General features: G+C 35.2%; 1 protein-coding gene across 6 annotated transcripts in view; it reads left to right on the top strand.

Moving 5' to 3' along the window:
• The window catches only part of NCOA3 (nuclear receptor coactivator 3), an 87,025-nt gene that overhangs the window by 32,407 nt on the left and 34,648 nt on the right, over nucleotides 1-19,970 (top strand). Inside the window, exon 3 of one of the 6 annotated variants that reach the window (XM_069805892.1) lies at nucleotides 19,146-19,233. The exons of the other annotated variants lie outside the window; for them this stretch is intronic. The gene's annotated coding sequence lies outside the window, so the exon portion shown is untranslated. The remainder of the gene's footprint in view (nucleotides 1-19,145; nucleotides 19,234-19,970) is intronic. 6 annotated transcript variants of the gene reach the window in all.

Here is a 19,970-nt window from a genome sequence, read left to right as displayed (position 1 = left end):
ATGTTTCTTTCCACTTAAACATGTCTGCCTTTTCACTGACAAAAGAATAGCTGACTTGGGTTACTTCACTGCATCAGCTGCCATTTTCTCCCTCCCCCACTCCCAGGCACAGGTATCGGCCTGCTGTTCTTGCTGGAACATTAAACTTACTGAATGTTAAGTGCCACTTAATCAAGGAGTCACTCAGCACCTTACTTAGAGATAACATTCAAAACTCTTCCTCAACAAAGAAACTTGATTCCTGACTCCTTCAGGCTGATGTTTTCACCTCTCTAGTGGCTTGTTCTTGCAAATAGTTTCATCAGATTTATACAGTGTGTTCATTTTCCTAATGAGAGATTTGAGTGGGGAGGAACCCTCAACTGCTATGATTTGGATTTTTTAAAAATTAAGTTCAATAAGCAGTTCAGTGGTTAAAAAGTGTTCAGTTTACAGCAGTGTTAGCATAGTAGGACAAGATTGTGAAGGTTCAGTGTGGGCTGTTCTTGGAGCACTGCTGTTCTCGCTGCAGTTTTATCTGGGAATTGAGGGAGTCTCCTGAAGCATTGCCAGCAGCATCAAGGGAACAATGAATATAATATGATTAATAGCAGATCCCCTGCCCCCTCTTGTGTGCAATTCTCCTTGCAACTGCTAAAGAAACATGCGCTTGTAATGATAGTTGGTGGCCTCCCTGTTTGTTCCAGCTAGTGTTCTCAAGCAGCAGCTATTATATAGTTTATTTTTCCCCACTCCCTGTGATTCTTTGTTCTGTCCTCCCTGCGCCTGTGTGCGTCCTGTCTGCTTCTCATTGTCCGTTTCATGGCAGTTCATCTGCCTTCACAGTGGAGCTGCAGTGAAGCTGCAAATCATATTGCCCATCACAGTGAAATAGAATAAATGCTCTTCTAAAGGAAAGAAGAGTGAGTAACAACTGCTAGGAATTAAAAATCACTTATGAACTCTATTTTTGAAGCATCATTTAAATGTCTCTATCTGAAAGCCTTCTCTTGGAACAGTTGTGTGATTGCATTGTGGTAACCTTGGGTGCACATGCCTTTTAGCATTGGAAATCCATGATCTCGAAAAATGTTACTGCATATGCCAACAGTAGGGTGGGAAACTGGCAAAAAAAAAGAACACTGACTGTCAAGCTAAAGAAACACAAACTTCACCAGATTTGTAAATCCTGTAACTTCAAAGTATTCTACTTTGGGGGGAGTGTTATTGAAGACTATTATTGAGAGCTAATCGCTGATCATGATAAAATCACTAATGTAACCTTAAGTTCTGATGAAAATGACCAGAAAGAAGGGTGTCAGGCATACTGTCAATGCATTTTGTAACCAAAAAGCATTAAATGAGCAGTCACAAACAGAAAATAAACTATGGAGTTCTATACTGTTTTATTCTGTGTGTTTATTCAGAGTAGATTTTGAGGTTGGTTACATCTCCCCAGTTTCCTCAGAGGGGAATTGCCAGCTGTTTTGGAGCTTTGCTTTTAGAATTTTCCTCCCTGCCCCGCCCAAGATTTCCGAACTGTGAATGAGAAATTTAAAAAGAAGTTTTCACACAAAGGTGTTTTCATCTATTCTTTCTGTTTTCTAGGGTAAGCAGTACCTGTTGTCATGTTTTACTGAAGGATGGAAAGATGATTTAGAGGAAAGGCTAGAGTACAACCTCTCAATTTAGAAAATTATTTTATATTCCAAAACTTGTCAGTATTTCTGTTGTGTGCTTCAAATTTTAGCTGGCTTATTTCCCCTCAGTCTCCTGGCTTTGATCACGAAGTTGTGTGGTGAACTGGACTCTGGTATCTAGTATTAGAGCTTGCCACTTCCCCCTAAATCAGCTCCGAACCGTCATGCTGGCCCAAATAATGCTGAAAAAGAGTAGACCTGTAGTAGCTGGAACTTAGATTTTGTTTGTTTGTTTGTTTTTAAAACATTACCATTGCATCTCTGTCTTCTCTGATTTTATTTCTATTTCAGTTGGTGATGAAACTCACTATTTGCAGTCCAAGTGTTTCACCATGGAATGCAATAAGCAGGTTTTTCTCCGCTTCTTTCTCAATAGGTTCATCTCAAAGCTGTCCTGTCTGCATCCTTGTTGCAGAGCTCCAGTGATGAGTAAACTCTTGGTCTTCTGCAGTAATAATGGGTTGGGTTTCTGGAATGTAAATCCTGCTTTGAAGAGCTGTGTTAGATATGGAGACATACCTTTTCTAAGAAATACATTGATAGGTCTAGAGGTCCTCAAAACACTTTCAACCAACTTTCAGGTCCAGTTTTGCTCTAGTCTTGGAGCAGGTTTATAGCAGCAGCTTCTTAAAAGACAGTTAAAAAAAAATTTAAAAATCAGCATACTCATTTTTTCACCTTCTCTGCTAGCATCGTAATTTTTGTAAATTTCTTTTGCATGCCATCAGGGTGTAGCAAGATGAATAGATGCAAAAAATTTTCAGCTGCAGGCATGTTGATTCCTTTAAGCATATGTGTACATACACACAGTCTTGTTTTTCTGGCACTAGAGTTCAGGAATCAGTGTCTAAGAAACCGTTTTTAGTTTGGGGGTTTTTTAATATACAAAACAGTAAGTGGAAAGCGTAGTGTTTTTCAGATAGAACAAAGTGGTGAGATCTCAGTGAAGCAGACCTCCTGCTGTGAGTTGTGTTATGCCTCCCGCACTTTCTTGAAAAATGTGGTAAATACAGGGATTGGCTGCTATAGCTGAAACAACTTTATATGTTTATAATCTCTGTAGGTTGCATTATCTATACAGCTGTCACTCATGAATGTTTCTTGATTGATGTGCCCTAATAGCCAGGTTGTTCCTAGCTTCCGTTGTAGGCTTAAGTCTTTTCAGTCTCTCAGGCCACAGGGACAGTAAACAGTAGCTTTCCTTACTGATTTCTACTGAAGTAGCAGACCAGGATATGTACTCTGCAGTCTTTTTAGAAGAGTCTGCTTTATTTCCAGCACAGTTTAAAACTAGTTTTAGGTTGTTTGGTTGGGTGGCGGTCTTGGGGGTGGGGGTAGGACAGGACAGGATTGCCCAAAGAAATTCCACATGCTAATGTAGAACCCTCTCTGCCATTCACATTCAGCTTTTTTTTGTGTGTTCTGGAAAGCTCTTCTTACCTATTCTATTTGGTCATTAGCTCTGGTTTCTCTAAACTTTCCTTCTGATGTTTATTGAGCATTTAGTCCTTGTCCTTTAGGATGATAATCAGTATAACCTATCTGGCCATTTCTCAAAGCAGTGCATGAGTTTTAAATAGTAGAGAGACCACATCTCTGAATAGATGGAGGAAGGAAAAGAGAAGATTGGCTGAAGTGCTCCGTAACTGTCGCATTTGGTCCTTTGTGGTACTTAGTAGTCCTTACAGTAGTCTGCTGAAGTCTGGATCTGGAAGGCTAAGACAACAGAAAGGATCAACTTTACAGTTTGTGGTATCAAAAGTTCTTCACGGTGTATCAATACACCATGCCTATTGTTCACTCTCTCCAGTCAGATGGCACTTAGAAATGCATAGTTTTCTTCAAGTTAAGTCAATTAAAAGCACAAGACAATAATCCTTGTAATAATAATAATGTAATCCTTACAGTAGACAGTTTTAGTTCTTAGGGTACAAATGGGGAATGTCCTGATAAATCAAGGATCTTACAAATATAAATAGATTCAGAGCAAAAATGATATGCCAGCAAAAACGGTATGTCTTTTGTCTTGCTGGCTCCCCATGCTATTGTAGTCTTTTGGTAATGATGCTGTGAAAGTAGAGGATGAGTATTTTTCATTTTGGATGTTACTACTAAAACATATTCCCATTTCCAGCACTAGAACAGACAACTGTAAACATTCTTTCATAATAAACCTCAGGGCTGTGATGTGATAGAGAATTGGAAAATTAGTGATGCCTATCTAAATTTTTTTCTAGCGCTAAGCTTTGTCTGTCCTAGGGAGGAAAAAGGGCTGTGTGTACTGAACATGGACAATTACGAAAAGTATTTTATTTGGAGGAAGAATGTCTAATGTCTTACAGGGGAGAAATAATCTTGCTTTTAATTTAATGTAATTATAAATTGAGAGGGTAAAACTGAAGTATCCTGGGTATGCATATGGAGGAGAAAGGGGAAGTGCAAGCTCTGTAACGGTCACAGTATCCTCTTTAATTGATCTATGAATGTTTGTAAGAAAAATACCTATGTAGATAGCGACATTTTCGATAATACTAATTTCAGGAATTTTGAATTAATACTTTTAAATTATATATATTGAATAGGTTGATAACTTTAATTATGCTTCTCTTTCTCTTTTGCAGCTTCCTGTATAGAATATTCATTAGGTGATTTGTTATTTCAAAAGCTGTCATTCCCCTTCTTTTCCCCACAATACTGTTAAAGTAGGAAAAAGCAGTCTGTCTCTTTGTTTTAGATTTCTTTTCTTTTTTCACCTTGATTCTCTACCATGTATATAATGTTGTCCTCCTGGGTCCTGTGTCAACATTGCTGACGTGTTGTTGTGACAGGGTTAGAATTAAGGATTTCAGTCACAGGAATCTTAATTTGAAATATCCTAAAGTTGAAAATGAAGAAAATCAAGATCAACAGAAAGCTTGCTTAAGCTTGTTATAAGAGGCAGAAGAGAACATTTGGAGAGAGAATAAATGAGGTTTTCAGAAGCTGAATAACAGAGCATGACACATAAGAACAGACTGGAGTCTTGTGTATTTTATGGGGGGGACAATGGGAGCATCCAGTTAAATGAAAAGCAAAACCATTTAAAATTGATAAAGAAAAAAAAATCACTTATACACTTAGCAGACACATGATCTCAGACAAGTTATTAGTATACTAAAAAGCATTTTGTATTTTTTAATTAGAGAATATTTATAGTTATATTTAGTAGAGTTTATATTTATACGGTTATTCTGTGGTATATATTATGGATTCCCAGAAGCTAAATTTCCCTTTGGTAGCTTCACCCCTTTTCAGCACTGAATAAAGCAAGGCTCTTATATGATATGGCATGGTGAATTCTATGTTTCTGTGGCAAACAGGTATTGATAATGAATACATTAGTGACAGAAACACTATCTTTATTTGAAGGAAATAACTCTTCTCTTTTGCTTTCTTGTTGCTTTGTGGGTACGTAATATAAATGTTAATTATGTCTTTTCAGGTATACAGAAGACATTTCTGATCTTTCTAGAAGTAAAGCATTCTAAGTTGTAATTCTCTATGTTGCTTTCTTTTACAGTCTGTCAGAGCGAGACTAATACTGTTTAATGGCACTGTTTTACATAGTATACTAATGCTGTCAAGTTTCAGCGTAGCTTCTGAGAAACTTTGAAGGCTGCTAGTCATTCATTGGCTCAAAAAGTCAGCAAAATGTTGACTTGCTTGGCTATAAAAGAAAAACTAGTCTTTGCTTTTAGAAAACTTAATTAAGTGTGTTTGAAGTGCAATCATTAAAAAAACAGCCTTTTTTAAAGGTGTTTTAAAGATTTTTTTCAGTCCTATAAACTAGCAGACCTAAGACAACTTTTTAGTAGTGTCTTAGGGTCTCTGATGAGAAACTGAAGAACTTCTGCGCTGCTTGTATTGTGTGACAGTTATTTGTCAATCCTGAACCACTGCAGTTTACAGAATGATGTTTTAAGATACCAGTTTCATTTTGCTTAAAATGTTCCACTGTGATATGTGACATCTTGGTGGCTAATAATGAACAATTTGTCAATGAGTAGCTGGCCATGCAGTAATGGCAGGGCAGTAAGTGGTAACCCCTTCACTTGCCCAATGATAGTAAGAAATCCCCACTCATCATCCAGAGTTCTGCAAAGACCCTTGAATTTTAAAGAACATCTAGAGCTAGGAAAGAAGTGTAAAGCAGTAAAAATAACTGGTTGGTGTTGACTGCAAAATTGCAGGATTTGCTGCTCTTTTGTAATCCAAGGAAGTGTTATCATTCATAGATAGTGGCATTTAACTCTTCCATGACAGATGGATGAAGTTTACCTCTCATCCAAACTAAATTTTTACTTTGATTTTAAGTGTGACAGATTTTGCTTTAGAATGAATGAGGTCTTCTAGCAGTCTTCCTAAAATTTGTGAGGATAGAAGGAAATATATCATTTAAAGACTAAGAAAAAATTTTAGAATTTGTCAGTGAAGTATTGTATGTCTTCTGTAATGCTTTTAAACTTAAGACTTAACCAGTTATGACTAACCTGAATGAACTGTTTTCCATTTCACAGGATATTTTCCTTGATCAGTGGTAGGTACACTGTGGTCCTTAATTTGACAGTTTTGGTCATTCTTAGTGCCTCTCCTTTCCTTTTTTGTATGTCTGTCACACTAATACGGGATATATTTACTAATCTCTCTGTTTGAATGTACCTATTCTGAAACGTCGATATGAGGATTATAGCATTAAGAAGTATGTAATGTTAGATATTTATTTTAAAACAACATAAAAATGTTACTCTTCAGAACTATACATCCTTTTGATGGTATTAACAGGTAACTTACTTAGCTTACAGTCTTTTTGTTAGATTTTCAGCCTTGATTGTTCAGCTCTAATTTCACATCACCAATGTTGGTTTCAGAGCAGATGCAAAGAATACTGTAAATTAAATGTGCAAGGGGGCCTTTTCATACTTCATAGTCTTCCTTATCCCATAAAAGTTCTGAAGAATTTTTGTATTCTGCTGAAACTCAGTAGTTTGCTCTGATTAGTGCTTATAATCACTTTTATAGTTGAAGGATGTTATTTTGATGTTTACATTGCTACAAACAATTTAATTTTTCTACTAAGTCTAGCAGTTAAGTTGCCACTGCATTCAGCAGTTATTGATCTGTTTTTGCAACACTGGTGTTCAATGTGGTTGATGAAAGATCATTTAGATTACTTATAACTATAAACAAGTAGTGAACAGTTAGCGTGTAAAAAGTGTGTCTTTTTAAAATAAAAAAATGTGAGTATTGTAGGTTATTACTGACATCTTAAAAAACATCAAGTAGACTGGAAGAATAGTTTTAAATAGGAGTTGCTCTAATTCAGACACCAGGTTTAACGTAGATCGTAGTACCAGAACATTCTTAAAAGGTGTCTGTTGAGCAAATGGAGATATTTTATCTGTTTTTCTTGGCTCTTGGCTCCATGTACAGTGCACAACTATGTTTCTAAATAACTTGTGAAATAGTTCTAAATAAAATTTAGGTCTTCTGATAGGAAAAAACACATTTACTGTGTCTTTCTATTTGAGGTTAATAAAAATATTCAGGTAAAAGATTTTTTTTTTTTTTTTTTTTTTTTGCTGCTGAAGATAAAATTTTGAAAGAAATATTACTTTCAGCCTTAGTATTTCTACTTGAGCTGGTGATAGAATTCTCACTGAATTAACAGAAACAGACTTAGACCAATGCTAATCCCAGAAGCAGTATATTAAATTTAAATGGATCAAAATACTTATTACTTAAACACAGAGAGGGAAAGGCATTGATATGACATGCGTATTTCATGATCTTTCCACATACAGAGCTTTTAACCTGCTCAGGAAAACTAGCTAATACTTTTAATAAAAATTCACAAAAGACTATCGTAGTGCTTCAGACTTAGCTGTGGAAGAAGAAACCTGCTTGTTAACATGGTAATGACAGTGAAATTTTTAAAGTACATTTCACTGTTTGGTGTGATAATGGTAGCATCGTAATCATTTTTCATATACACAGAATGATAAATTATATGTGGTTTCAAATGGGGGAGCTGGAGAATGAACAGCTTTTAAGTGGACTCCACAGTACATAGGATTGATTGACATATTTTTATCACATTAAAAGTAACATTTCTTAATGGAAAGTTCTGCCAATCTGATGCCTACCCCACCCTTTTATTGTACAGCTAGTGTTCCAAGACTTTGCTCAGTTTCTTGGGCTAATTCTGCAAGATACAAATAGAATTTTATAATGAGTGATTTTCTAGAGCAGAAAATGTTCAAGTAAAATTGGACTGTAAAAATATAGAATTGGTAGTGGATATAAGAACAAATGTTTTGGTTTTTTTTTTTCCTTTCAGGTTCCTTTTGACTTGGTTTGAAGTTGAATGTGTCCATTTTGGTAGAAAGTGTATATTAGAGCATTATATGTAACTTTACCAGAGATTTTTGGAAATACTTCCATTAATTTCAGTGTGATGATAATGTCTGTGTAACAATACCCTGCTTTGGAAGTTAAAATTTGAAAACACTAAACTTTTGACTTTGGGTAGATGTTGCCATGTATGATGCGTTATATTCAGCTGGTGAAGTAAAAATTGCATTTTTCTGGGCTCTAGTTTGTGGAAAAAATAGTGTGTATTGGGCTGTGATGCCTGACAGCTGACATTTATCAAGGGTAACATGAGCTTTACTCATTCTCACATTTTTAAGCAGCTTTCAAAGCTTTACGTGTATACACATGTTCAGCATATGTCTTGCAGCTTTGAACATTTTGTTCTAAAGATGTTAACTCTCATTAAGATGAGGATCCAAACTATAAACCCATAATGATTTTTGTTTATCAAATTTAGTCACAACGTTAACATTTTGTAAACTGGCACTATAATGTAAAACAGTAAGAGTAATATTTAAAGCTTAAAAATACTTTTTCCCTATTAGGTGTTTTAGTGAACTTTAGACCAGGCTTTCAGTACATGGGATTGTTTTGAATGTATGATACTCTTTCAGAAGCATATATTTTCTAGAAATCATGAAATGAAATACAGTAAAGATGCTATTTCTTATTAGAACAAAATGCTAAAACTTCTCTTTGAAAAAGAAAAAACCAGAAGATGCATTTTCTTTTCAGTGATGAGCAAACTGTCTGGTAGCCATTTTGATATCTTTGTACACAGTTTGTGTTCATTGGCCAAATAATGAAAAACTTGTTCTACTTGCTTTAAATGTTGTAAAAATTATGTGATTGTCTTGAAATGTTCAAAACCCTGTATGGAATTATTCTTCCTTAATAATCCCCTTAAAGAGAGAATTGTCTGGAAGAAATTATTATTTTCATATTTGACAAATTTTCTGCTAGTCTACATAGTTTGCTGGTGTATTTTTAGACTCATAGTTTCCTGTTACTTCAGTAACTCAGTGTAGTGCTAAACAGATCACACTGGTCTGATGCCAGGTAACTTGAAACTGTAGGTGACTCCTAAAGATAAAATGTATGGATATGAGTGTGATTGTCATCATTTTAATTGCTGATCAATGGTGTAAGGTACATTTCTTTCTCCTTACTAATATTCTTACTAAATACTTCATACTAACATTACTAACATTCATACCAAATACTGTTAGTTTGTCACTTCTACATGGAAGTCATTTCAGATGACCTAAGAAATAATTTTCTTTCTTCTTTAAATAATATCCGAATTGCTAAAGTCAAAAGATAAATAAAGGTCTGAAGCCAGTCTGGAATTCAGACTTTGCTGGACCAGTTTGTTAAAAATTGGAGATTCAAGATGGGATTTCTTTGCTCCAGTTTGGAAGCAGCAGGGTTTTTAAGCATTAGTTGATCTCGAACACTCCGAAGAGGCAGAATGGATTCACTGTATTTTCTGTGTTGTTTTGGATTGATGTCGGCCAAAATGGTGGTCATAATTGTAGCAGCCCTCAAATCCTCCCCATTTATTTGCTGAATTTAAAATGTGGAGTTACTTCTGTTATATAATTTCAAGATATTACTAATGCATAACCAGGTATTAAAAATCATGCAGGCAACAAACCAGTCAAAGTAAGATCACAATAGAAAATATGTCTCTTTCTTGAGCTTGTTGGTCTTGAAATAATCCATAGATTTTAACCACTGTCCTTAAAAGCTCTGCACATTCATTTAAATAAATGAGTGCATTGATTTATGACATGTTAAAATTTCAAATGTTAACAATAAAAATCTGACTTTGTTTAGTATTTTGTTTTGACTAATGAGAACCCTAAACTGATGTCTAGTTGTGCCAGGATGATTGTTTTTAATCACTTGTGAATAACTGTATATTACAGGTAATTAAGAAGATCCATTTTTCTCTTTAGCAGTATTTCTTATAATTTGTCTGTTGTTTATGGAGTACTGGTAGAATGATGAGCAAATGGATCTCTTATGTTAACTTTTTCCCTTGTCAGACCATGTTTATATACTTTTATCCTGTAAAGTCTTTCTTCCATGCATCACCCCCCCCCCCCCCCCCCCCCCCCCCGTACACGTGCTCAAGAAAACTAGTATTTTGTGTACACACACACATCTTTTACTGAGGAAAGCTGTTCTTATGTGACTTTTCTTGAGATATTTTGGGTTACTTTGTTGGAAGTCCATCTAATTTCTCTCTGGAATGACATACTGTGAACTTGGTGGTGGTGATGCTTTGGGGTTTTGTGGGGTTTGTTTGTTTGGTTTTTTTGTGGGTTTTGTTTTGGTTTTGTTTGTTTTGAATGTAGCAAATAAGATATTTTGTTGTAGTGACTTGAAGCTTGTCTGTCGTTTCTTGGCTAGCCCCAGTTGTAGAATTACAATCTTTATTTCGCAGTTGTAACACAGATATTGCCAAAGTGGGACTGATGGAGAGGCAAGCACATAAAGGTCTGAAAAGTGAGAAGCTTTCTTTCTGAGTTAGATTTTGGCATGCTTTCTTAATTTTATACGAGCTTTAAGATATGGTAAGGTATATGTTGGAGGGGAGCATATTTCTGCTTGTAAAATTTTTGTTGCTTTATTTGTTCTTTTCCTTGTGAAGCAGCTGTGAGCATCGTTGTGCAAAATGGTAGATGCTAAGAATGATTAAGGATATAAATCCTTAGTTTTAAAAAGTGTTTTGTAATAATAAAAATGGATGAGTAGCTTTATTTTTATCAGTGCTAGTCACTGATATTGAACAGCAAATTATAGTAGGGAGCATGGTGAAATCAGCATGCTGTAATAAAATCCATTTTTGTGCCGTACTGTCACTACAGTGATTGTATGCAAAACTCATTTTACTATTGTAAATGAATGAAAGTCTTAAGTATACTGCAGTATAGGTACAGTATTTGCAGTGTATTCTCTCATGGATTGCTTGATTAATCGTAGATAGCTTTTCTGCTTTCAAATATTTCACAGAAACATGTTCATTCACTTACAATCAGTCTAGAAAAGGAAGGAGGTGATTAGCACACAGGTTACTTTTGAATATGTTGGCCAGACTGTATTATCATCCCCTAGTTAAGGAACTTGAACACAAATGTTTGTGTTTATCTACATGGTAAAATGTATCAGTGTTAACTGTGCCACTATTTTTACACTTTTGTCATTACAGTGGCTGAACGTTTGCTCTAAGTAATTTATCTAATATTAGGGTGTTTTAAGTCCAGTTCCTTTGTTCTGAGGTATGTGTAATGTAGATATGCTGTTTTATTGATATAATAATGCTAGTAAGTCTTCCTATGAAAACAAGCCTGTAATTTTGAGTTTTAAAGACCCTTTCTATGCATAGTTTCTCACAATGCACTGATGGTCAAGCGCTTCTCTTTGTTCATTTCTCTAAAATACTTTTTTTTCTAGGTTCATTTGCTTATTTTTGTTTGTTCATAACTTAATTGTAATATATATTTTATTGAAGCAATTTTGACAATTAGAAGTCACAGGTAATGTTGTAGGTTTTAATATTAAAATACTTCTTAGTTAGTTAATATAGGAAGGAAAACACAATTGCTTTTTCTTCACATTTGTATGTCTCTGTTGCAGGCTGCAATATTGCCAGGTTTTTTTTCAGATCTCATTATATTTGCTCTTTCTCTTCAAACCCCAACTGTGACAGCGACATGACTAGCAAAGCATCTCATTTTTCATTTTAAAAGAAAAACGGATTCCATTCCCCCAGCACTGTAAAAGAAAATTTGAAAATATCAGCAGTTTACCTTGAAGTCTGACTGAAGAAAATGGAGAAGCAAGGAGCTGAAATCTAGAAGCCACTTTTTTTTTTTTTAAAGGAGAGAAACATGAGTTTTAATTATACATAGTTTAAAGGGGAAATAAAATCAAACACCAAAAACCTGAGTTGCACAATTCAAGGTTTTACTGAACTCTCTTCGCTCCTTCTTTTTCATTGACCTCTGGCTCATAAGTGGTTGAAGCTTTGACTTTTAGAATGTATTAGATGTTCAGAATGATAGCACCATGTTTATCCCACTAGTTTTTCTTAGGCTTAATCTATTACTAGGGAAGCTTCCTGATAAAGCTCTGTCAACAAACCTTAGTAAAATCACATTTCATACTGGCCAAAAAGTCTCTATACAAGTTCCCTGAGTAGAATAGGTTATATGGGTATATTTTTGCCACTGCATTAAAGCAATTAAAATATTTTAAAGAATTAAATCTTTTTGCAAGTTTTAACAAATATGAAATGACAAGATATATTAGATCAATCTGAGGATCACAGGTCACACAGTAATTCTGTGCAACTTTCTTTTTTTCCTCGATTAAGTTTTCCCTATTCAGAAGTCATGCCCTGTTGGCTGTTTTTCTGCAGACTTTATTTATTCATGTGCTCAGTGATATTATTCTTTAGCATAGCTTCTACCATCTTACTATGGATGGAGGTCAGTCAAGGCGTGAATGTCAGATTCACTGGTCCATAGCTCCTGAGAGACCATCTAGATTCCTTTACGTCAGTGGGAGCTACACTGGTCACCTGCCAGTCCTCTGATACAGTTGCCATTTGTAATGACAGATTGTGCAGTTTGGCCAGCAGTTCTGAAGATTCACATTTGAACCCCTTCTTGGATGAAGGGTATCCTGGTAAATGATCAACACCTCGTGTGTCTGTTTAGTTTAATTCTTCCTCTGTAATTCCTTAAAATTCATTTTGCTTCTCCATCCAGTTTGCTACAAAGAAATGCTGGAAGTGGGAATCTCTCCAGTATCTTCAGTGATGAAGGCCAACATGAAGAGATTTTTAGAACTTTGGCTTTATCCTCTCTGAGTGCCCATTTTATGCCTTTGCCATGAAGAGGTCCACTGTCTCCCTGGCTGGCTTCCTGCTACTGAAGTGTTGTTTAAACATCTTTTTACTATTAGTTGGAGTTCGGTGCAAGGCACTTCTCTCATTCTTTTTTTAGTCCTGTATTTCCTGTTTACATTCAATTTACCATGTTCTATGGGTGTTTCAGTTCTTCCCATGTAGATGAGCTTTCCACTTTTTAAATACTAACCTTTTCCCTGTGGTATCCCCCTTAACCTTCTTATAGAGCCATATAGGGGGTTTTTTGATGTTTTTGTTCTCTGCTCCAAAAGCTGTGTAGGTGTAGCAGCTATTATCCAGAATTCACTTGAGAGCCAGCATCTTTTTTGTCTCTCTCCCTCTCTCACTATTGTCATCACAGTACAGTCATACAGTGACAGTGTAATCACTTTTCCATCTTGAGGGCTGGGACTGTGTGGTGATGTCCTCACATATCACTAGAGATGTGTAAATTAATATTCCACACTGCTTCTAAGCTACGTATTGTTTTTTTAAACACAACTAACTTTATAGAATAATACCGTCTTTGAGAATTTCTTTGATGTGTGTGCACAAGCATTAACTGATTAATGTGCTGACTTCCTTTTCCTTTTTTGTCCCTGTTAAGGCTAAGATATTTGGTTTTAATACTTTGAACTGGAGCTACAAATGATGTAATATAATGAAGAAATAAATATAATATTGTAATGTTCTAGAAATTTTAGAATATATGTGTCATGCAGTCTGTATGTCTTTGTTTAATGTGGAAGAGTGTTTTGGCAGGATTCCAAGTAGTTTTGGAAATTAAATCTTGACTCGATTCATATAATGTAACTCAAGACTTCTAAGTTTTAAATTTTAATTTTAAATTTTAAAGAGCTGGGAATTTGCAGTGATTGTAATACTCAGTCTTTTTAGTGTGCCAATGTGTGTTCCTAATAAAAAGTCACATTAAAAATGAAGCTTAGGATTTGAAAGGCCTTTTTGAACTTAAAGTAGATGTATTCAAAACCAATTAATTTTAGTAGTACTCCTTTTGGCCTTATAAAGATGCCCTAAATACTATGTCAAATTTGGAATGAAATTTAGAAAGTCTTCTATGCTTTAATCTATGAACATCAGGTGAGTTCTAGTAAGATTTTGATCTTTTTTGTTTTCTGCTTTCAGTATTTCTCTAAGGTTCTGATCTACTTTCTGTGATGGACAGGCAATAATATTTCTTGAGGTCCATAGAAATGCTAGGCTTTATTTGTTCCATGGATTTGCCCTTTTGTTTGATCACTTTTATAAAACGTGTCCATCGTACCTAGCTAGTTACTTTTTCTTCTTCTCCTGCAAAGACTTGTGTTTTCTTTTCCTGTTTCTCTGTTTGAGTCTGTTTCGTGACTTCTGCTTGATTCTTCTAAAAACTGAATTCAGTTAAGAAATCCAGCAAGAAATAACTAGTTTAGTTATGGCACATAATGCTTCCTAACTGCATCTTACAGAATTATTCACATCTTCATGTTACAAACAAAAAAGGCTTGGTAGCCTTCCTCCCCCACACCCTCCATTATAGCTGTATAAGGCGTCTATTGTCTCCATTCATATTGAGATGTCACAGATGTGTACACTCTTCTGGGTTCTTTTCTCTCTTGCAGCTCTAATGACCACTACTCCTTTGATTCCTTTCTCAGGCAAATTGGCATAGGCTATACAAAAAGAAATTTGGGTCACAAATAATCTTTAAATTATTCTACTTGAGTGAGAGGAAGATTTAGCTGACTGTGTATTTGTATATACTGGAAATTTATGGCAAAATATGGCAAAATTGGTTTCCTCCAGCAAATACTATTTTGTCATCTCAGAGATCGCTGACTTAAAAATATCACCAAGGGAGCGTGCAGTTTTAGTGTGAAATACGAGTGTGCAACTGGAAAAGTTTTAAAGCTGTATTTATGCTTTTTTTTCTAGAGATTAAAATCAGGTGTGTTCAGCTGTACTGTTAAGACAACTAGGAGTATTAGGAATGACTAATCTTAAATGAATACTTTTCTTTTTATGTATTTTCATTTCAAAACGAATATAGGTATTTTTGTTCTATTTTGAGATTAGCTACCCTCAGTACCAGGGTTCCTGTCTGTCAGGACAGTGAATTTAGGATTTAGCTCTAAGCATGATGTAGCTTTTTTTGAAGTACCTGGAACCCCACGTGTGTTATGAGTCATGGCTCTCTACACTGAGGTGTCATGGTAGGCAATTTGTATTTGCTGCTGGACCATACCAGTTGCACAGATATGCAGATGGTTGAGTTGGTCAGGCAATAGCAGTGATCTTCTATTCGTTAAGAATGATTTTTCTGCAAGCAAACAAATTCTTTTTTTACGTGCTCAGATACGCTATTTGTGTGTAGGAAAAGCAAGCATTTACAGAAACAGGAAACTAATTTGTGCTTTGCATTACATCTCAACTGTCTTGTACCAGCTTCCTTTTATGGTTGGCTACTTTATTTTCCAGTTAAAACTAACATTCTGTTTAAAGTATATTAGCAGGTCACAGTCTTCATCGCTTCTGTAGGCTGAGTTTTGCCTGTTGTCTAGTCCTATTTTTTTAAGTGAAGAGCACTCAAAAGGTAAAAAATCCACAGATACGGCATCACTTCTAGTTGTTTACAGGATGCTGTGATTAAATCTAAACATGTTAGCTAAGTTATTTAAGCTGCTTCTCGTTGTTTGTCTTTGTTGTTTTGTAATAACAATACTAGTCCCTCAAATATTTGTGCCCTTGAAAATGTTGTGTATTTTAGCTGGCTGCAAATCCATGACACAATGGCCACACAATTTATGACATGCTTTTTTAAGAGGGTAATCAATGCTTCTGTCTAGTACTAGAGGCTTGGTAGTGTAGGATGGTATATTTTGTAGAACTGGCTTTGAGTATTTAAGAAGAGGGACAGAAATTACTGTGAGCATGTTTTGGGTAGCTTGTATTCCAGCTCATCTGCTGTGGACCCAGAGCACCACTGGCAAGGCTTATTTCTCTCTATTAATTTATTTGTGTGTAACTCTGCTACTAATACCAAAATCTGTCTTTGAAGCATCATAAAAACTGGAACCAAAATATTTCATTAAGCATTATGTTGTGTTGTTTTCTTGCTATTTGTGCAATGGAACTCTTGAGAGATTGGAGTTTTTCCAAGGTCAATATCAGAAACTAATTTGTTAATTGTGTAACAAATTGTGTTTTTATAAATGCAGAACAAAAAATTGTTGTCTAGACACTAACATAAAAGATTCTTGAAACTGCAGCATGGGATTGCATACTTTGTAGACCTAATTTTGTGGTGTTCATAAAAGTGAAAAACTTGCTTTTTAGTAGTCAGAATCAAAGAGGCTCTTTCTATTGATAGCCAGGACACTGCAGTAAATTTTGAAGTTGATGTGATGTATTTAATGTTCAAGCATTTTTGCTTCAGAGGTCTTTATGTTGAGTGTAACAACTTGCCTTACTTGGTCAGTCTGACTGAAAATGGTCTTTTTTGTAGCATCCATACAACAAAAGGTTAGCTTTGTTAGGATTTTGCAGTATCTGCCAGGAGACTCTGTACAAGTACAGAAACAATTCTATTTTACCATTCCCCAGTACTTCCACAAAGGCAAAATATGACCGAGCCATGTAGAAATATTCAGAAGTACCAGGACTGTTCTTTTCAAGTGTTTGCGGTTTCCAGCTGTTGATAAACTTTTGCGCTTCTTAATAATTTGTGATTATTCAAGTGCTAGGAAATGGCAGATGAAGTGAACAGGCTGATAGGCTAAATATATGGTGGGATGATTAATGACAGTGTCGTTTAAGACACAAGCATCAACTAGATCACATCTGATCTCCCAAGATGAACAGTTGCCCAAAGTAGAACCGGGCAAACAAAACTATGATTAGAGCGTTGCAAAAATTCTAGATCGGTTATAGCTTTTAATTGAGAGATTTGTTTTTTAATTGAGAAGCTTGCTTTTTAAATATGCAAATATAAAAAGAATAGTTACAATGTTTTTTTTCAGCTGTGCAATTCCAATTAAAAAATATTGTTGCTCTGCAACTTGACACTTGAAAGCATTTACTGCTTCACATGAGCACTTTTCTTAAAAGCCAATCTCCATACCTACTGAATTGATGAATACTTTCAATTCACATACAAGATTCAAAGACTAAATTGGAAATACTGGGGATGAACATTCATTGCTAGTAATAGCTCTAGAAAATCCAACAAATTAATCTGTTTTGAATGCTTTTCTGAGTATTGTAGAATCTCAAAAGCTGGCATCTACTTGGTAGAGACCACATGTCAGGAACTCAGTGTGTATAGTAAATGTTTCATTCTGTCAAAACCAGTCAGTTTTTCCCCTTGTCTGAAGGCATTTTGGTATTGTTAGAGATTTTGATCCAAATGTAAAATGACTTCTGTCTTTAAATTTAAGCTTGCAATGGACAGGCTTTTACAAGGAAATTGCTGATATTTTGCCCAATTTTTAACTGCTGCTTTGGAAAACTCTGATTTTGAGCTGTTCTCATTCTAAATGTGTTTTATATAAAACTGTGATCTATGTAAAATGAGTTAGATTTTGGCGTGGTAGGGTGTGCTTCAATTATAACAATGCCATAGCACTAAATGAGTTAATGCTAATTGTAATACTATAGTTGTGTTTAAGTTGTCTCTAGAAATCCAGCAAGTAGTCTTTGCTTCCATGAGACACTGGCAGGTTAGAGTGGCAGAACAAAAAAATTGCATACATATAATACATAAAAATGTATGTGAACCCATTCAGAGTCTCAGGAAGGAGAATGGACTTGTTGATGGTACATTTAGAGCTTCAGTAAGGGAAATGAACTTGTTGATGCCTTGGAGAGGGATCACGTGTATTAAGTGAAACAAACTCAGTTTAGTTGATTACATTTCCTGTTTTCACCAAGAACTTAGTAAGTACTCTCTGCTTTTGAAGTGTCAGTGTATAGCTACCTCAAAGAAAATGATAGTTGTTGCTACTGAAAACTTGCAGATTGAATTCTTACTATATTGTAACTATGTTTGGGAAGTTGCTTCCTCCCTTTTAAGGGAGAACTAATTCCTTAGTCATTGTTAAATTAGGGTAAAAGCTTTTGTATGTTTATCAGATCACAGAGGAAAAAGTCTCTGTCACACTGTTATCTTACAGGAGCTACTGTATTCTGCTAAAAAAACCCCACCAAAACCCACCCATCTTTATGTGTGATTTTGTTTCTATAAAATACAGTTCTCCCAATTATGTAAATTGTGCCATGAATCCCATCTAATATCTACTAGTAGATAGCGTTTTGTATTTGCTTTTGATATGATCGTTGCTTAGTTTCTGGCAACCATGCCTTTGCATTGGACTTTTTCTTTATAGTGGCAGTGATTAAGTTTGTAATGAAAAGGTAGTCACATTGTTGTAATGTGTAGTAGTCAAAGTTGTGTAAGAATTGAAGTCATATATTGATAAGGCATAAAAATAAGCTTTCATCAGGTAAGTTAATATATCCACTTAAAAACAAAACATAAAAAGTAGAAGTGATTAAAAATAAATAAATAATGTTTTCAGATTTATATGGTCAAACTGATAGTTTCATCTTCTAAGGCTCTCAGTTGATGTCCTTTTCTAATTTAGAGAGATTTTGTACTTTGGACTAATCTTGAAATAATTTAGGATTATGTAATTCAATTTTAAGAAATTATGTGAATTTTTTCAAATTTAATTCCTAATTAAACTGACATTGCAATATGTAGAGATGCATTGATACAGCTTGCATTCTTCTTACTAACCTGCGGATTATGTCATGTGTCAAATGGCATGGAGTCACTTATGAATTACGTGTATATAGAGCTGGAAAGTAATTCTGCAATACTGTTATGTTGGTATTCTGTTGTGAGCTCTGTCAAGGGTATTTTATCTTGTAAATGGAACACTTTTAATATAAATTTCCTATTTTTTTAGAATTTTATTGCTGTTAGTAATAGTAGAGAGGTTTGTACACTGGTCACAGTAAAAACTCTTTCCATAGTACCCACTGTTTTTGACAAGGATGATGGGAAGAAGTGTTTTCCACTTTTAGATCTTCATTAAATATTAATATAAAACCTAAGCAGACCATGTGTATTTCAGCCAGCTACTGACTTGCCTGAGTTTCTTCTGCTGTTAAAGTGTCTGGATGTATAGAAAAGAATGGTGATGTTCTGTGGTTTCTTACCAGGTAAGTAGTTACCAAGTCCCATTATAGTAGCCCAGACATCACATCCTGTTCCTTTCTTTGTGGTATTTGAGCTAGGGATTTTTTCTTTCTCTTTCTCTATATATTTATTAAATTTTGAATTTTTTTTTTAATGACTGTTTACCAACTCTTCCAGATACAAGTCTGTAAGGGCTTACCTATCTTAAAAACATTATAAAAACATTCAAACTGGTGCCATCAGCTGTATTGAAAGCCCGGATTACCTCTTCCAGTACAGTGGCTCGAAAATTAGTCAAGATTAAAGGCCACCTCCAATATTTTTTGCCCTGCTGTGTTGAGCATACCAATTCCTGTTAGCAGTGTCATGCAACTAGGTGGTGTGGCTGCATCATGCCCAATTGTCTTTTACTTACAAGAGCTATATCCTGACAAACACATCTAGCCAAATAAGTTCAGTACCTTTTCACATCTGGGTTATGAGGGCAGCAGTTGTTCTGAGTCTGTGATGTGGCTCACATGTCTTTGGACCTGTGATGAGGTGCAGTAACCACTTTACTACAGTGCTTTGTGCAAAAGTTGACAGGTGAGAAATCTTTACAAGTGTTCGGCAGTGTATGGTGAAGGATAAAGGCATAAGGATAAAGACTAGTCTATTTTATAACAGTGAGTTTCTCTTTCATACATTTTGTTTGTTGTAACAGGGTCCTATATCTATTGCTGTGACTAGCAAACAGGGATGTATAGGAAACAAATTAACA

Source organism: Haliaeetus albicilla, chromosome 2 (genome assembly GCF_947461875.1).
Source record: "Haliaeetus albicilla chromosome 2, bHalAlb1.1, whole genome shotgun sequence".
Lineage (NCBI taxonomy): Eukaryota > Metazoa > Chordata > Aves > Accipitriformes > Accipitridae > Haliaeetus > Haliaeetus albicilla.
Note: the sequence above shows the minus strand (reverse complement) of the source record. Positions and strands in the feature narration are given on the sequence as shown.